Source organism: Copadichromis virginalis, linkage group LG23 (genome assembly GCF_057382275.1).
Source record: "Copadichromis virginalis isolate Kocher_CV1m ecotype Utaka linkage group LG23, C_Virginalis_male_GT1.1, whole genome shotgun sequence".
Classification (NCBI taxonomy): domain Eukaryota; kingdom Metazoa; phylum Chordata; class Actinopteri; order Cichliformes; family Cichlidae; genus Copadichromis; species Copadichromis virginalis.
The window spans coordinates 21,876,805-21,893,084 of NC_140639.1; the positions used below are offsets into that span (position 1 = coordinate 21,876,805).

The following is a 16,280-nucleotide window of genomic DNA, read 5'->3' on the forward strand; positions in this document are numbered from 1 at the left end:
GATTTTAAGTAATGTAATATTGGCTGTGGTAAAATGAACCCATCAGATTGGATTTGAAATGGTCAGTATCTTACTTGACACATAGGCAAAAAGCCCTCAAATTTCAAAACATGGTGCCAATATTATGTGTCCAGTGTCTAGTAGTGAGGTTGTTTCTTGACTTTTGGTTGGTAGTACAGCTTTCAAACACTAACTTGAAACAACCTAAGAAAATCTTAGATGTACTTGGCCTCTTGGCCTGACACAGACACAAGTGGACACTGAGACTCAATCACAGTAAAAAATCACAGTAAGAGTGTTAAGAGCATTAGGGGTTCAGTGGCGTTTTCTCCAGTTTTCATCTTTGAATGTTTATTTGTTTGTGTTGACAGGTTACCAGATAGATCTGAGATGTTGTGGTTGCTGTTCTTTCTGCTTCCTCCAGTGAGCAATGGCAGCATCGTCGCCAAGAACATCGCTCACACAGAAAGACACGACCATGGTGAGTCTGAGAGCAACCGCTTAAGACTGGCGGTTTTTCAAACTGGTGATTTCTTTTTATTTTCTGCATGTTAGGTCCACTACTCAAAAGTCAAGTGTAAGATGACTGCTTATGAGATCAACATAAAAACTGTGTGTGCGGTCCATGGTGCTGAAATTATAACAGTTTAATTTGAGAGGAATAAAACGTTTTTAAGGAAAAATGTGTTTCTTAAAATTTATTACTGTAAATCCTCTGACAGGATTCACATCAATCCAGGGCATGATTATTTTAAGTCATCCCTCCATTCTTTCTGTTCTTTAGAAATTTCTCTTTGAACCTCACAGGGTGTGAAACTCCTGCACAAATAAAGGCAGTTTCACCAATTTGTAAAAAACTAGTATCAACAGGCATCGTGGAACAACAACTGGTGGCTCTTCATTTTAAAAGTGCAAAGACTATCTAATCATAGTATATAATAATTATGTACTAACTATTCTATACAAAACTATATTTACAAACTATTCCAGCATTTTGGCGAAATCTCAGAGGGAAAATCAAAGGGAAAAGCCATAAAACTGCATACTGGATGCAAACATACGGCCTTCCCTTTTTTCCCTGCTGCTGCAGACTGAAGCGCCACAGATTTTCCAATGGATTACTGCTCACTTTCCACGGCATCATCTTGATGGGCACGCAGGGTTTCACTATATTAATCACCACACTGAGGCCCTGCTAAGAATTAAACTGCCTAGAGGTAGTTATGCTGTAAAGCAGTAAAGTTATTCTGTTTATGTAAAATGACCATTTCATATAGATCATTAATGTATATGAAATGGTCATTTTACATAAACAGAATGCTCTTTATAGCTAAGACTGATACATAGACACTTATATTAATCTCACAAGACGAATTACTTTGATTCTAAGAGCTTGTTTACTTTTAAGCTATTTAACTAGGATTGTAACTTTTACTCGAGTAAAAAGCCTAAATATTTTTTGTTTTTGTTTTTTTAACTCAGTGAAACAGTTACCCAGCACAAAATTATATTTAAAGTCTCCATGTTTTATGTAATAAATCTTTAACAGGACACAGAAGTTACTCCTTGGCAGGTATCTCAGTCTGGGTGTTGCATTCATACATTTTATAGATTAGCTGATTAGTACTCCACTCTTTCATACACATATCGTTACTTCTTGATCCATAAAACCAACACAACAGCAACCAAAAGGATTCAAACTACAGCATCCAGAAACCAAAAGCTACGCCCATCTTTACATAAACTCTGTAGGAGTTCCACAGCTGAGGGAAGAGGAGCAGCAAAAGCCTGACCAGCAACCAGTAGATAAGAGCTCCAGAGGGTAAAGATGTGCTGCAGTATCAGAGAAGTTACTTTTCTTCTGGTTACAAACTTCATTCTGCTGTTTGTGTGCATCCGTTACTATCAGAGCTTTGATTATTATTTAACAGCACTGTGACTGCAGAAACCTTTCATACACAACCTCTAATCCTATATTTAAGAATCTGTGTAGCGTACTTTAAATTTTTACAATTATAACACTGTGATTTACTTGTTTTTTTGGAGGCAGGGGATTTCTGCCTCATTGCTTCATTAAACAAAAAGTGGACGCCTGAAATAAAAAAGGCTGGATAATCAAAAGGGATTAGATTAAAAGGAGGATAAATTGACACAAAATGAGATAACAGTAAGAGAAATTAACATTTTTCCACTTTTTGATAATACAAAGTTACTCCATCAGAATCAAAAAACAACTAAAAAGTATTGCAACTGCAAGTAACAAGATAAATCTAAAATAAAACCTCCCAGGATCTTTCTTGGAAGCAAAATATGAATAATTGGCAGAGAGTGTTACTGCATCACGCTGCTTGTAACTCCACCTGTGTCTGACTCCACAGAGACGACCGGTGGCCCCACAGTGATGCCTCACATCTACTTCTGCCGCTCGCCCAACATGGAGGACTTCACCTGCTGGTGGCATCCACTCAGCAACCTGACAGATGGCGAGCAAGTCACCCACATCCTCACCTACTCTACAGAGTATGAACACTGCACATTAAAAATATTTTATAAGTAAAACTAGCCCACATTGTAAAAAATACATAGAAATATACAAAAATACATCCTACAGGGATGGCAGGATATTATACCAACTGACAAATGTGGCTCTCCAAAATTCTGAACTGAACTCAATGGAAATGCTCCACAAAAGCAAAGATGCAAGAGGCATAAACCCGCTATGTCAAAGTCAAAACTTATTCTGGGGTATAAATTTTAAATGTGTTTTAATCAAACTTCCCTAGAGATTTTTATACATGTCATGCTGGCAGGTTAGGACTCAGAATTCAAACTCTTTAAATAAAAGGTTTATTGAAAAGACAACTAATGACGTACTGAAAACTGGTGCAGAGTTTGAGCAAAGACAAACAGCTGGGAGATCTGTGATGGGGAGGAGAGGAGAAGGTTAGGTGGAGGCAAGCTCGTGTAGATGTGATTGTGGAGTAAGTGATGGAAATAGCCTTACCTGTGAATAGAGAGGTTTCAGTTTAGGGAGGAGGTTTTCCGAGCAGAGCAGGAATCTGGATGTATCCAGGTAAGTCCTTTGAGTACAGGTTAGAGGTGTGGCTAAGCAGAAGCAAGAGCTGGAGGCAGCACTGGACTCCATGGAACAGCAAATGAGGAACAGGGGAGTAAGGATCCAGACAAGGAGAGTGGAGGCTAGACAGCAATATTAGTTCACTGAAGACTGGGCACAGATTTCTGAGAGGAGAGCCCAGTGAGAAGCACTGGCATCTGCCAGAGTCCATAACAAACAATAAGAGCCTTGTTTTAGCCTTGTGAAACTATAAAAGAAGCCCCAGATCAGCAGCACACTGAAGTTTCTGGGTCAGGTGAGTTTGTGCAGTTTGATTTCTCGTGCTTCATGTCACTGGGAAGCGTTCACATTTTAGCTACTCTGAAGTCCTGAACGCAGATGTGGCCTCAAACAGATGCCAGCTGGCCCAGATGGCAGCCACAGCAAAGAAAACACTTCCACTAATCGGGAGAAATTGGATTGTGCTTTTGACTTCCACGTGGCTTCAGCGCACCCACCAGTGCTTGTTTGGGAAAACAAATGTAGATCAGTGATTATCTGACAAATAAAAGACAAAATTTCACCAAACAGCAAAGCAACTAGGAATAAAGTCACAGCTCAGAGAGGGAGATTACACTCTGCAGGCACACCTCACCACTGATGTTTGTGCTGCATGTCAATGAGGCTAAACACAATTTTGGGATTATGCTCCATATACAAAAGTTTGGAAACTTAAAGACAGGTTCCTTGACATTCTTGCATTTGGAATATGATTTGACATTGTCTTTGGACTAGTTCTGAAACTGGTTTTAAGTTGGTTTTAGAGGTTGGGAAAACCAGGTGGCGACTTGGTTTAGTCTTCGTATTGAGGTATGATGGAAAACGTCTCTGAGCATCACTTCAGTCTCAGACAAATTAACCTCAGGTCCTCAGGAGTGAGACCATCTGTTGTGGGATTCCTTGTTTTTCTTTTGGTTGTAAACAGTTCTTCAGGACTCTGGGTGGATCTCTGAACTGCAGAGTGAAGCTACAACAATGGCTTCATGATGGCTATATATCAAATTGTCTAACACCACTAAACTCTGCAGACCTGCTTAGAAGTTAAACAAAAAGTGTGAAAAAAAACAAAACAAAAGAAAGGTATTGTATAAAAAAATGTCCAGTGTTAATTTACTGATTTCCTTTTTGTGTGTTAGTGCTTATCTAAATGTGTTTTTTCTTTGATTTTTTTGAAGGCAGGAACCCAACCTTGAATGTCCAGACTATGTGACTGGCGGCCCCAACAGCTGCCACTTCGACAGCAGCCATACGTCTATATGGACGGTGTACTGTTTGACCGTGATTGCCATAACCACCCACAGAAACTACACCTCCCAGCAGCACTGCCTGGATGTGGCAGAAATAGGTAAAGATGGAGATGATATTGGCTTATCAATACTGATTCAAACTACCTCCATTACTCCATAACACAAAATTCAGTTTCTTTTTTGTAGTTAGTTTTTGGTTTGTTATTTAGCAAAAAAACAACAAAAAAAACCCAAAAAACAAACCAAAGCGGTTCTGTTCTGAGTTTGATTCTGAATTGAATCAGATATTAGTGCAAATTTCTCCTTGTTATTGCTTATTTACTGAAGAACAAAATGATACAAAGAAAACAGATGAAAAAAGAGTAAGTTCGAGGCTATAAATTAATTAAACCAGAAACGAGTCCTCATGCTCCGCCAACCAGCTAAAAAATCTGTGCTCCTGTGTGTGTCTTTAACTTTTCTTTACTGTCACCGTGATCCATGTATAATTGTCTGCATATCCATGACTGCCCCCCCCCCAAAAAACACATCTGATATGTTTTTAGTGCAAGCAGACCTTTAGTGACCTTTAGGTATTAGTGAGTGGTAGGATTTTTCCTTGCTCTAAATTAGCCTTGGGAGTAAACTATGCACATGTGTTTTAGCCGGTCACCTCTTTTATCATTATATCTGACTATTTAACTATTTGACTATTTTTAAACTCCAAATCGCAAACTTTATAGCAACACTGGAAGCCGGGGGATGATTTTTTTCAATACAACCTCAGATGAACTATATCATATTAGACATTGACACTATTAATTTGACAAAAAATAATCCAAAATGCAGAAGCAGTGTGTGGAAAAACTATGCACACTCTTACTGCTTCCATAGGAATTTAGAGGACAAGTAGAAGCCAGGTGAAAAATCACTTGACTAACTGATGATCACAAAATGTGAGCACCTCTGTAAAAGTAGTGGTTTTGCAGTTTTTTGATCTGGATGATTCAGGTGTGTGTTCACATAAAGCCAAAGAGGACAGACATCAACAATGATCTTAGAAACTGCTGCCAATCATGCCAAGAGTGGACAGCTCAGAAAAGCTGCAGAAAAACAAAGAGCTACCTCTAAGAATCTACAGGCCTCATGTAGCATGTTACATGTTAAAGTTCATGACTCTGCAGTTAGAAAAAGTCTCAACAAGGATGGATGTCTGGAAGCATCGGCAGGAGAAAGCTGGAGTTTCAACATTAGCATCAAAATTTGTCGTCTCATTATAGATGTTCTTTTTTTGTTTTCCTGAGCACCAAAGACAGGAAATAGAAACTAGAACTATTTACTGACACACAGCTAATGTTTCAAAACACATTTTGTGTGTGTTTAACAGTTCAGACTGAAATTCCAGTCAACGTGACTTACAACTTGACAAATGCAGGCATCGATGAAATGGGCCAAAACGCGTTGATTTCCTGGACCTACCCGGTGCCCGGCCACGTGCAGTATGGTTGGATCACACTGGTCTATGAGCTGCAGTACAGACATGTTACAGAGTCTGACAACTGGAAGGTATGGGGAGAAAACATGGAGAGGAACAAATATGACTTCTCTTTACTGTGGCAGTCTTATGTCATAAAAATAATACAATGGACTTGGGTAAAGGCGCTTGCATTTCCTGTTCTGGTAACGTTCTTTAGGGGAGAAAAGAAATGTTCACGTCCCACAGGGGACATGAACATTCACAGGGGACATGAACATTTGAGTCAAATTTTGAGTCAAATTTGGCCATTTAATTGGTCATTTATGAAGATTTGTTGCACAAATACTTATAATTATTGTGATATTGAGTGTAAAATATACACACAAATACACTAAATATAGTGTATTACAAAAACATTGTCTTTGTGGTTAGAGGGTACATTATTCAGGTTCATAGGTGGTGTCTATAGGTAAAAGCAGGTATTTCTAATGGGTATAAATTTAAATTTATACTGTGAGACCAGAGATTGGACCATCCATCTTCATCCGGTTTGTACGGGGCCGGGTCGCGGGGGCAGCAGCCTAAGCAAAGAGGCCCAGACCTCCCTCTCCCCAGCCACCTCCTCCAGCTTATCCGGGGGAATACCAAGGCGTTCCCAGGCCAGCCGAGAGATATAATCTCTCCAGCGTGTCCTGGGTCTGCCCCGGGGCCTCCTCCCGGTGGGACATGCCTGGAACACCTCACCCAGGAGGCGCCCAGGGGGCATCCTTGTCAGATGCCCGAACCACCTCAGCTGGCTCCTTTCGATGTGGAGCAGCAGCTGCTCTACTCTGAGCCCCTCCCGGATGGCCGAACTTCTCACCCCATCTCTAAGGGAGAGGCCAGCCACCCTTCGGAGGAAGCTCATTTCTGCCGCTTGTATCCGCGATCTCGTTCTTTCAGTCACTACCCACAGCTCGTGGCCATAGGTGAGGGTAGGGACGTAGATCGACCGATAAATTGAGAGCTTCGCTTTTACACTCAGCTCCCTCTTCACCACGACGGACCGGTGCAGCGTCCGCATTACTGCAGCTGCAGCCCCAATCCGTCTGTCGACCTCCGGCTCCCTTCTCCCATCACTCGCGAACAAGACCCCGAGATACTTGAACTCCTCCACTTGGGGCAGGAACTCATCCCCGACCCGGAGTGGGCACTCCACCCTTTTCCGGCTGAGAACCATGGCCTCAGATTTGGAGGTGCTGATCCTCATGCCCGCTGCTTCACACTTGGCTGCGAACCGTTCCAGTGCGAGCTGGAGGCCCTCACCCGATGAAGCCAACAGAACCACATCATCTGCAAAAATCAGAGATGAGATTCTGAGGCCACCAAAGCGAAAGCCCTCCGCCACTTGGCTGCACCTAGAAATCCTGTCCATAAAAATTATGAACAGAACCGGAGACAAAGGGCAGCCCTGGCGGAGCCCATCACCCACCGGGAACGAGTCCGACTTATTGCCGGCAATGCGAACCAAGCTCTTGCAACGGTTGTATAGGGATCGAATGGCCCGTAGCAATGGGCCAGACACCCCATATTCCCGCAACACCTCCCACAGGACACCCTGAGGGACACGGTCGAATGCCTTCTCCAAGTCCACAAAACACATGTAGACTGGTTGGGCAAACTCCCATGCACCCTCAAGTATCCTGGAGAGGATAAAGAGCTGGTCCAGTGTTCCGCGACCAGGATGAAAACCGCATTGTTCCTCCTGTATCCGAGGTTCGACTAACGGACGAACTCTCCTTTCCAGCACCCTGGCATAGACTTTCCCAGGGAGGCTGAGGAGTGTGATCCCCCTGTAGTTGGAACACACCCTCCGGTCCCCTTTCTTAAAGATGGGGACCACCACCCCGGTCTGCCAGTCCACAGGTACTGCCCCTGATCTCCACGCAACATTGCAGAGGCGTGTCAACCAGGACAGCCCTACAACGTCCAGAGCCTTCAGGAACTCGGGGTGGACCTCATCAACACCAGGGGCTCTGCCACCAAGGAGTTGTTTAACTGCCTCAGTGACCTCGCCCCCGGAAATTGGCGGGGCATTCCCCTCATCCCCAGACTCTGCTTCCTCCTCGGAAGACGTGTCAGTGGGATTAAGGAGGTCCTCGAAGTATTCCTTCCACCGCCTGACAATTTTCTCAGTCGACGTCAGCAGCGCTCCGCCAGCACTATACACAGTGCAGGTAGAGCACCACTTTCCCCTCCTGAGACGTCTGACGGTTTGCCAGAATCTCTTCGAGGCAGTCCAAAAGCCTTTTACATGGCCTCTCTGAACTCCTCCCACACCCGAGTTTTTGCTTCAGCCACTGCCCGAGCCGCATTCCGCTTGGCATGTCGATACCTGTCGGCTGCCTCCGGAGTCCCACAGGCTAACCAAGCCCGATAGGACTCCTTCTTCAGCCTGGTGGCTCCCTTCACCTCTGGTGTCCACCATTTGGTTCGGGGATTAGCACCACGGCAGGCACCAACCACCTTGCGGCCGCAGCTCAATGCAGCAGCTTCGGCAATGGAGACGCTGAACATGGTCCATTCGGACTCAATGTCCCCAGTCTCCCTCGGAATGCTGTTGAAGCTCTGCCGGAGGTGTGCGTTGAAGATCTCGCGGACTGGGGCCTCTGCTAGACGTTCCCAGTACACCCTCACTACGCGTTTAGGTGCACCAGGTCTGTCCAGCGTCTTCCCCCGCCACCTGATCCAACTCACCACCAGGTGGTGATCAGTTGACAGCTCAGCCCCTCTCTTTACCCGAGTGTCCAGAACATATGGTCGCAGGTCTGCTGATACGATTACAAAATCGATCATCGACCTACGGCCTAGAGCGTCCTGGTGCCACGTGCACTTATGGACACTCTTATGTTCGAACAGGGTGTTCGTTATGGCCAAACTGTGATTAGCACAGAAGTCCAATAACAGAGCACCGCTCGGGTTCAGATCAGGGAGGCCGTTCCTCCCAATCACGCCCCTCCAGGTCTCGCTGTCGTTACCCACGTGAGCATTGAAGTCTCCCAGCAGGACAACAGAGTCTCCAGGTGGAGCACCCCCCCCCCCCCCCCCCCAGGGACTCTAAGAAGGCTGGGTACTCTGAACTGCCACTCGGCGCATACGCGCAGATGACAGTCAGGACCCGTTCCCCGACCCTAAGGCGCAGGGAACAAACCCTCTCGTCCACCAGGAAAAACCCCAACGTACCAGCAGCAAGCCGAGGGGATACTAGGATACCCACCCCAGCCCGCCGCCTCTCACCAGGGGCAACTCCAGACTGAGACAGAGTCCAGCCCCTCTCCAGGAGACTGGTTCCAGAGCCCCAGCCATGTGTAGAGGTGAGCCCGACTATATCTAGCCGGTACCTCTCAACCTCACGCACTAACTCAGGCTCCTTCCCCACCAGAGATGTGACATTCCATGTCCCTATTGCCAGTCTTGGCAGCCGGGGGTCAGTCCGCCAGGGCCTCCGCTCCTGGCCGCCACCCGGCACACAATGCACCCGACCCCTATGGCGCCTCCTGCGGGTGGTGGGCCTGCGGGAGGATGGGCCCATGTCTCCTCTTCGGGCTGTGCCCGGCCGGGCCCCATGGACTAAGGCCCGGCCACCAGACGCTCGCCCTCGGGCACCCTCCCCGGGCCTGGCTCCAGGGCGGGGCCCCGGTAACCCTATCCCGGGCAGGGTAAACTGTTCCCTCGGTGTCCTTTTCATAAGGGTCTTATGAATCGCTCTTTGTCTGGTCCCTCACCCAGGGCCAATTTGCCATGGGAGACCCTACCAGGGGGCAAAAGCCCCCAGACAACATAGCCCCTGGGATCCCTGTGACACACAAACCCCTCCACCACGATAAGGTAGCGATTCCAGGAGGGGCAGAGATTGGACTTTAAATTTAATCGGATTATTCAATCAAGGAACGTCAGAGCTGATGTTGCTATTTCTTAAGTAAGATTTATATTTAAGATCTGGGTTAAGAGGCTTAAGGTGTTTTCAGCAGATATTTAAGGTTTTAAATATGCTAAAAGAAACATTAAAATATAAAACATAACATTTGAGCCCTTTCTGTATTTGTATCTGGTTAAATTAGTCTTCAACGTATTCATTTCTGCATTTGTGCAGAAAACCCATTCAGATGTGAGATGACAGTAATTTCATTGACTCTAACTCTGGTGTCGGATGAATAAGAGTTTACTGTAGCTCACTGAAGTCAGGATGCGGCTGTGAGGAAGATGTTGGGTATTCTACAGTAACATCTGCACAGAAGATGATAAGCACAACTATGTATAAAGATCAAAGTTCTAAAAACTGTGATCAGTGCTGTGTGAAAAAAGTGAGCATGTTTAACTCGATGAACAAAGTCTCAAGGAGAAAAAGGAGGAATAATAAAAGAAACAACAAAGGTTAGACAGAGGAAGATCTGTGAGTCTTGAAGAGTAAAAATAAACCAAAACAGAATACATAACATATCACAAAACTGACAATCACAGTCACAATACCACAAAAATCAACAAACACAAGTATAAAGAAACATCACAAAAACAATAAAATACAAACAAACAAACAAACAAACAAACAAAAAACTCTCAATAACATACAGACAAAAACCCCAAACTCAGCATCATAAAATAAAACAAAAAATAAGCAAAATACAAAAGAAACCCCGAACTGTGAGAGACTAAGACTTTGAAAAAGAGAGAATGAAAAACTTAGATTTTTAAAAAAATGTATTCATTAGACTGAATTCTTTACTTTTCTGCTGACATATTTTCAAGAATAAAGTAGTTCATTATAGTCTGCATGTCATAGAACATGCTATCTGTTTGCAGGTGAAGTATCCTCTGCGTGAGCCTCAGGTGGAGCTGCTTGGACTCTCTGTTGACGACTACATGGTCCGAGTTCGTTGCCGTGCGCAGCACTCCAAGCTGTGGAGTGACTGGAGCACCACGCTGGTGATGAGCATCCCCCCAAAACCGTCTGCAGGTATGTCAGCAGGCAGATGGCAATATGGTGCTGATTTACATACTTTTTGATAATTAGTAAGTTGTTTTTATTTGTTACCATTATTTTAGTTTTAATTGTAGTGAATACAGTTGTCTTTCTACTTTTAATGTTTGGTTTTTATAAATTTCTGATATTTTTTCTCATTATGTCCATGTAAAACCAATTTGGCTATGCATAAAAAAGATGTAGGCACTTTTTTATGATAGTGCTTAACTAAAATTTATTAAGCAGGCGTAAAATCCCTTTGCATTTTGTGCACAGAATTTTTAGACATTAATCACCTAAAACAAAATCCTTTGAACACAAAGTCCATGACAGCTGTGCTGTGGCAGGAAAGAACAGATGTGTCAAACATCTAGAGCTCGACAGAAGACATTAATCCTGCAGACTAATAAAAGATAAGTTATGTAACTGCATTAAGCACATTTCTGTTACATGCATTATAGATGCTAAAATAATTATAAAAAATGACAGCTTCTTACACACAGAATCTCTATAAGAACTGTAACTTTTCCAGTTAAATGTGTCACTGTGTCATAAAGCTGATGGAGAGCAGGAAACAGAAGCTGAGTAAATGTGTTTTACCTGTGCAGGTAAACTGTTGGTGCTGATTCTGGAGACTGGAGTTGGTGTTCTGGCTCTGCTTGTTATCGCCTTTAGTCTTGTTCTACAGACCAAGAGGTGAGAAAAAACACATCTTTCCTTCAAAATAAAATTACTTGCTGACTTTGTATCAAATGCTAGTCATTAACTTGGTTTTGGTCTTACCTTGATCTCTATAATGGCTATAACATTACAATGACCTTATTTAGAACCCTTAGAACCTCAGTTAGCAGAAGTTACTGCTGTCACACAGTCACAGTGTTGGAGGATGAATGTGTTGTGTGTTTTTGTTTTCATTTTTGCTATTTTCAACCCTCCTCCCTGTCTGCGTTCACCTTCAGAATAAAAGAGTTCTTCCTGCCGGCCATTCCAAAATCACAGATTATTGGCATTGACCCCGTGCTTTTGAAGGTAACTTGCCTGCGTGCAGCGCTGCTTTCAGGGTTTAAGCCATTTGTTCTGACCTTGTACTTCTGCTCCTTTCTTTTCTTCCCTCCATTTGTCTCTTTTTTAAATCTCTTCTCCCCCCTTTTTCTAATTGTATTGTCAAGTCCAATTTTTCCCTGTGTTTTGTTGCCCTTTTCTTTCTTTTCCATAATTTTCCCATGTCCTCTTGCTTAATTTTATATTTACATTTTAAGGCTAATTTGTTTCCCCATATCCTCCCTCATCTCTCTCTCCTTTCTTATCCCAAAAAGTTGATTCTGTTCATCTGGACGTAGCATTTTGTGGGAGAAACGTTTCGTCACTCATCCAAGTGACTTCTTCAGTCTCAGCTGACTGCAGGTTTCCCCAAATCTTATAAACAGTACATTTGCATAATGACTGAAACCAGCCCACTGAAGGAACAATGGGCTGGGAGGTCAGTTCCTTAATCATAATTATGCAAATTCTCATGACCATTGATGAACAACCACTGACCAAAGCCCACTGATCAATGGCCATGAGTACCATTCACAGAGAGTTGGGGAATGGCTGCAATCACAGCATTGTAAGATGGTGAAAGATGGACACTTAGGCCCCCTCCTTGATTCAGAGATGGTCTTTCCCTTTTCACGTAAATGGCCTCCCTGACTGTTCCTCCCTGTCCAGGATGTGTACATCCTCATCCTTGAAAGAGTGTCCACTGGCCTGTAGGTGTAAATAGACTGCAGAGTCCTGGCCTGACGAGGTAGCTCTTCTGTGCTGTTTGTGTCGGGGGACCCGATCCTTGGGGTGGGCCAATTTTTGGCGCAGCGTATTTTGGGATTTAAAAGCCACAGAAACACGGTGTTTAGAAAAAATGCATCTCAACTGTTCCGATACTCGGGATCCCTACAGGTTTTCGCTTAGTCAGCAGTTGTCCTTCTGTCCTGGATCAGCTGGAGCTTTCTTTTGGCGCCTTCCCAGCTTTCATAAATATCCAGCTTGGATAGCAACTTTTACTCAGGGCCTTCTTGATGTTCTTCTGCTTTCCTGGCCGCTGTGTCTGTGGGGATGGTGTTCGCTCTGTGTTGTAGCGTCCTGATGACATCCAGTTTATGCTCCAGTGGATGATGAGAGTCAAACCTTAACTCATTCACTGCCAGCCATTGGCAGTGAATGAGTTAAACCCATTGACTCATTCACTGCCATTGACGGCTATAGACGTCAATGGCAGTGAATGAGTTAAATACTGATCCATTGCTCCTTCAGTGGGTTGGTTTCAGTCATTATGCAAATATACTTTTTATACGATTGGGGAAACCTGCAGTCAGCTCAGACTGAAGAAGTGACTTGGATGAGTGACGAAATGTTTCTCCCACTGAAAACGCTACGTCCAGATGAACAGAATCAACTTTTTGGGATTTACTTACCTGGATGATTGAGCATGCATCAGGACGCTTCTTTTTTAATTCTCATGCCTCACTCCATATGTGTTTTTCCCTGCTCCATTCTCCTCTTATTTTATCACTTTGTCTTCCTGTAATTTCCTTTAAGATTATTGTTCTTCCTCTTTTCCCACTTTCTTCCGTATCTTAATTTTCATTACTTTTTCAATTTTGTCTTTCATTCCTCCTCCCACCCCCACCTCCATCCATAGAAGGGGAACTTGGATGAAATCAATTGTCAGTTCAGTAACTTCCACAGCTACAGGCCTCCAAGCTCCTCCGAGGACGTCTGGGACCATGTGAGTGCCAATGACCTCTATCTAAACACACCAAAGGACAACAGCGACCCACGCAACCCTACAGAATCAGAGAGGGACACCTTACTAGTTCCCTGCAACCCGGCACCCATGGAAGTGTCCGCCCACCATCAGCTCACGGCTCCAAACCCTACATTGATTGTGTAGAGTGTGCCGCCTTACAGCTCTTCTCCCACTGAAGCCTTCACCAAACCTCGGAGTATTCCTTCTCCATGGCCGATGCTGAAGATCGTATCACTGCCCGGGACTGACTACAGCATGATGCAATATTCCTGCGGTCCCAATACTGTCCTGGTCCCAGAACTCACTTTCAGCACCAGCCACTCACCACAAAACTTCTACACTTGTGTCCAGCTCTTAAAGGAAAGTGGCGAGGTGCATCTAGTGCCGTGCTTGGCATCTTTTCTGAGGGTTGGTTTAGAAGCTAAGGGGAAGGAAGAGAAGAAGAATGATGGGGATGACTCTGAGAGGAATGAGGCAGCTGTCCCTGTGCTGCCTGTTACTGTTGACAACAGTGGCTGACTGACAAGCAGTAGATCCATATACTTAAAAAAAACAGGAATGCATCCAACATGCAGACTTTTAACATATGCAAAGTGAAATCTGCTGTATCCTGCTGGTTTGACTGGAATCAGATCCTGTTCCTTATTTCTTTGCTTATTTGTTTAATTTAAAAAAAGAAAACCCCCCACAAATTCCGGCCACTCAGAGAAAACATTTAAGGATGAACAAAGAACAAGAGAAGCGAAAACTGACACAGAGTATTAGATGAAATGCATCTGTGATTGCATATGATGTACGGTGAGTGTGAGTTGGAGTGTGAGGCGACTGCAGAAAAACAACCATGGGAAAATACATAAGGGATATCTGCACATCCACCCGCAGTCAGCAGCACTGGTGTGACAGAGAATTCAGTTAGAAACGATACCCAGAGGGTAGCTCTGGAGGACAAGGTCAGTCAGGTCATCAGTGAAGATATTTTGTGGTTAATAAGCAGGAATTATTTTACCTTTGCTTTGGTAAACATCATTTGGATGTTCAGTCTGTTTTTGTGAAGATAAATGTGATAGAGGAGAGTCAACTTGGAGCATGAGCTCCGTCAACATAGCCCTCCAGATGCAGAGGAAAGTAGAGAGCGTGTATAAAAGCTGGTCTGTGGTTATTTTGCGCTAACGTTGTGTATATAATTTGTGTGTACTTTTTATATCATCAAATAACAAACTGATCAAAAACAATGTGAGAAAACCTTTGTGTAATAAAAAAAAGACTGAACTCTTCTTCGATTAATAAATAATGCATACGAAATACAATTCATCCATTATTTAATGATTGCTGTGAGGTTTTGTCTCATCTCAGTGAAAAACTCGGTATGGGAATGTGTGTTGTGTGTGCTGAGGAATGCCTCCCCTCCACCCTGGTGACACACCTGCACCCCAAGGCTCTGCATGTGTGGGTGGGTGTGGTGGAGCGGAAAGTAGGAGGCACATGGGGATGGGGAGGAATGTGTGTGTGTGTTTTATTGAGTGCTGGAATGACTTTTTCTAAACACGGTGTTTTTTAATATCGGTATCTATGAAAGATAGTGATCTATATGTAGCTGGATGACTCTGGTCTATATTTGATTTGCTTTTGTGATCATTCTTGTCTTTTTTGGGGAAATTCAAAACAGGTGTTAATAATTCTATGATTTTAATGGTTTTAATATTTGTACAGAGTATCTACAAGGAAACCTCTCTAACATGTGCCACATTATTCTGCCAATTCTTTCCTCCGGCCACTGTTTAGGAGCTGAAATAACTGACAAAAGTGCATTAGTTATGATTCTGCCATGAAATAAGGTTTGTTTCACTTCAGAATAATTTTCCAGAATGTTTGACCTTTTATTTCTGGCATGAAATATGCTGTGTTTGTTACATGTGATTGGTTTGATGCAAATAAATCATTGTAAACAAATATTCTATAAAATCTATAAAGCATAGAACAAAACTTTTTTAAAAATGTATAATAAAAAGATCAGTCACACTTAAATCAGGCTGAAGTAATAGAGTAAAAAAAACATAACTGTACATTGAGCTGAATTTGATTAATTACTCTGGACACTGGTGAGGCTTAAAGGTAAGTCTGTCCTGTTGGTGCTCTTCAGTATGTGAGGCCAAACAGTTAAAAATAATAATGCTCTGATCTTACTTCTTAAAGTAAACCTGGTCTTAATTCTTAATCAACTTTTGTCAGGTCCTGAAGCGGACTGTGATCATGCAACATGAACATGATTTACCCAACACGTTACAGCTATAAATCACTGAGACAGAATCCTCAGTTACAGACATTTGGCCTTTTATTATTTACTCCTCAAGTCCATTGGCAGCTAAACATTAATATAGTAGAACAGTTGTGTATGTGCAACCAACAGCGCACAGTGTGCTTTGAGGTAGCAGCCAAGAAAGATATAGTGTGTGTCTATGAGCACCTGCATTTTCAGGTATTGTATTGTATTGCATTCAAAAGGTTTTCTTCATGTAATCTGCTAGAGGGTGTGGGGAACCATAGCCCCGTCCCCAAGGGCATGAAGCAGGCATGGAGGAGATCCAGGCCCCAGACTTTCAGAGGCCCCCAGAGCGTGAGAGCCCAAGAAGTACCATCAGAGGTGCAACCGTGCCACTCTCCTGGAAAGAGCTAAG

At 43.5% G+C, this 16,280-nt stretch overlaps 1 pseudogene across 1 annotated transcript; it reads left to right on the forward strand.

The window, feature by feature from the left end:
• Positions 1-376: 376 nt before the first annotated feature.
• LOC146680818 (prolactin receptor-like) lies at positions 377-15,385 on the forward strand (annotated as a pseudogene). Its single transcript, XR_014917912.1, has 8 exons — positions 377-481; positions 2,379-2,520; positions 4,291-4,460; positions 5,729-5,907; positions 10,658-10,811; positions 11,426-11,513; positions 11,777-11,846; positions 13,498-15,385. The product of XR_014917912.1 is annotated as a prolactin receptor-like (transcript).
• The last annotated feature ends 895 nt before the right edge of the window (positions 15,386-16,280 follow it).